The 3243-nt window shown below is 38.2% G+C and overlaps 1 pseudogene; it reads left to right on the forward strand.

Annotated features, from left to right (window-relative positions):
* Positions 1-720: 720 nt before the first annotated feature.
* On the forward strand, positions 721-2869 carry LOC100633584 (ATP-dependent DNA helicase PIF1-like; annotated as a pseudogene).
* Positions 2870-3243: the final 374 nt, after the last annotated feature.

A 3243-nucleotide genomic window follows, 5' to 3' on the forward strand; every position in this document is an offset into this window, starting at 1 on the left:
CATGCAGGATCTCTGGCAAGACATCTTAGATGATAGAGGCATCTACAGAAAATTGTTTAGAATCGGCATAAGATGTCTCGACAGCCGACCCATTGGACTATATGAAACATGTGATATATTACTCAGTGAGCTACTTTGTAGAAAATCGAGAGAGGTATCATGGATCGATGTAGAAATGCCGCATAAAAGAAAACGAAATTTAACAAAGAAACTCAGTGAAGTTGAAGAAATAGCAGCAAACGATCCATCAACTGAAAACTTTTATGGGGAGGGCCTTGTCACTCACTTTTATCCAAACAAAGCCCAAGAACATGAAGAATATTGCCTTTATGACTTTGTAGCCAAACTCACTTACAAGGGCAAAGATAAAAATGGCGAACGAATCTATAGACCACTACAGAAAGAGCGCCTTCCTAACTTTATTGATTTCGATGTCTATAAAGAAAATCAGAGAGACAGTTTCTATTATGCCATCATTCTACTTTTCGTGCTGTTTAGAAATGAAGTTGAATTAGTTCATGATGCTGAAACTGTCCAAGAAGCATTTGATCGCCACATTGTCGACCACGAAAGGTGTGTCGAAGCAAATGAGAAATTCAGAAAGTTGCTCAAATGTAGAGAGAAATTAAAAGACATACAAGATGCCAGAGCAGCAAACAGAGAAGAGGAAAATGATGTGGAAGACGATGATCCAAACTGATGGGACAGATTAAAGATGCAATGAATGACGTGAGAGATATGGACACTGGATCTGGCCTCACTCTGCAAGAGAGAGAATCGATGCTAAATGTAGACCAAAAACGCATCTTTGATCACGTAAAAGCTGATCTCTTGCGGCAAATTGAATATAAAAATAAATCGAAACAAGAGAAAGAGCAATCAAAAAGTGTAAAACTGTTGCACATGTTCATCAGTGGTGTAGGTGGCACCGGTAAATCTTTTCTTATTGAGGCAATTAAAGCACTAGTGAAAAGCCTCTGGTCAACACTGACCAAACAGACATGTGCAGTTTGTGCTCCAACAGGATTGGCAGCTTACAATGTGGGAGGTGTGACAGCACACAGACTGTTTCAGCTGCCAAAAGAACACGATGGACAATGTGCCTCATACTGGTCCATACCAAAGGCTAGTCACAAAGTAATGAAAATAGAACTTCAGGATCTGAAAATGGTAATCAGTGATGAAGTGTCTATGGTTTTTAGCCTCAATCTCACTTACATACACATGAGAATGAATGACTTATTCGAATCAGACAAATGGTTTGGTGGCAAGAATGTCCTCTTTGTTGGTGACATACTTCAATTGCCACCAGTTCGTGGACAACCAGTGTTTGACAAAGTAACAGCATCAACACTGAAATACAGACTTGGTAGTATGGGTGCAGTGAACATATGGTGTGATACTGCCACCTATGACGAATTGACAATAATGAAAGACAAAAAACAGACCAGAAATTTTCGGAAATGTTGGACAAAGTGAGACATGGCTTTCCAGACGATGAGACTCTCGCTACACTTTCCGAAAGGGTATTTTCGACGCCCATTGAGAAAAAATTTAAAATATTACAACAGGGTGGTAACTCCCCAGTTTGCCTGTTTCCAAAAGTAAACATGTGCAAAGAATTTAATGAAACAATGCTGGCTAATCTACCAAGTCCTACCATAAAAATAAGAGCCACAAATTTAATTGATGGTACTGGCAACATACATGTACGTAGAAAGAAAGATGATGATGATTTTGAAAAAAAGGTTGAGAAAAAGTTAAAAGAATTAAATAAAGATATTAACAATTTTGGTAGTTTAGAAGCCAAATTAAAATTGGCTGTGGGGGCTAGAGTAATGTTGCGTTGCAATGTAAATGTTGAAAAGGGATTAGTGAATGGAGCACTTGGTACAGTGCAGGCCATTTTACAAACACGCATAACAGTTAATTTTGATAGAAGAACTGATCCATGTGAGATTGAAAAAGTGAAGAGAAAGTTTATGGTAATGAAAAATGTCTTTGTGTATAGAAGCCAGTTTCCTTTGATATCAGCTTTAGCTGTTACCATACACAAATGCCAGGGACTGTCACTAGATAATGCAATCATTGATCTGTCTAAAAACGTATTTAGTGCAGGAATGGCTTACGTTGCTCTATCACGAGTACGAACACTGTCTGGTGTCCATTTGACATGTTTCAACCCCAAATCATTGATGGTTTCCTCTTGTAGCATTAAAGAAATAAACAGGTTGAGACAATTGTACAGGCCAGACCTCCCACAATATGCCATTCCTACAGATTGTGGCAGTAGAAAGCGTACACTTACTAGAACTATTGAAGAGCCACAAGCAAAAAATCAAAAAAATATGCCACCACCAAAGGTAGCTCGTGATAGGAGAAGTAGGCCATCAGACAGTAAGAACAACGATAAAGCTAATTGCCCCAAAAAACCACCTACTGTTATCACTAATAATAATAATAATGATGATAGTGATGATTGTGTGATGATGGGAATGAGTGCAAGAGCTAGTAATTTAAAATACCATCCCCCAATGCTGCTACTCGAAAAGCATGGTGTAATGCACTAAACTTGGGATTTGTTAAATCGTACAGACCAAAGTTGGGTAGCCCAACCACAGAATTAACTGTACCCGAAGGATCTACTAATGTACCTGGTGGTGGTAATTGTTTATTTAATGCTCTGTCTCATGCCATTACAGGTTCTTATATTCAGCAAAATTTCATCAGATCGGCCATTATTAGACACATGCCTACAATGGAAAATCGGCTACGTAGTTGGCTGACTCCCTATAATTCAGTAAAAGAATATATTGCTGGAGAAGGTATGGATAAGAATTATACATGGGCGGGAGATATCGAAATGTGACCATAATTGACAAAAGGTACCTTATGGCGGGTGGTGAAATTTGTCTTTCTAGCCTAAGAAATCCAACTTCCTGAGCCCCATTTATCATAAAATTACTCCACAGGATGCAAAAAGTTACCATGAAACTTTTAGAAACAATGATTGTCTAACAAAGCACTTACAGGTTGATATTTTCCATTATAACGATCAATTTTAAAATCCGCCATAAGGGCCCTTTTGTCAATTATGGTCACAAATGTTAACAAAGGCTGATTTACTGAATGTGTACATATACTCCTATAATGAAGAGGGGAATGCATGGGTACGTTATTCACCACTTACACAAAATGCTGATCCTAATTCACCAGCAATATACTTAACCATTGTTAACATGA

The sequence above is a fragment of the Amphimedon queenslandica genome, unplaced genomic scaffold (genome assembly GCF_000090795.2).
Source record: "Amphimedon queenslandica unplaced genomic scaffold, v1.1 AMPQUscaffold_13505, whole genome shotgun sequence".
NCBI classification, from domain to species: Eukaryota; Metazoa; Porifera; class Demospongiae; order Haplosclerida; family Niphatidae; genus Amphimedon; species Amphimedon queenslandica.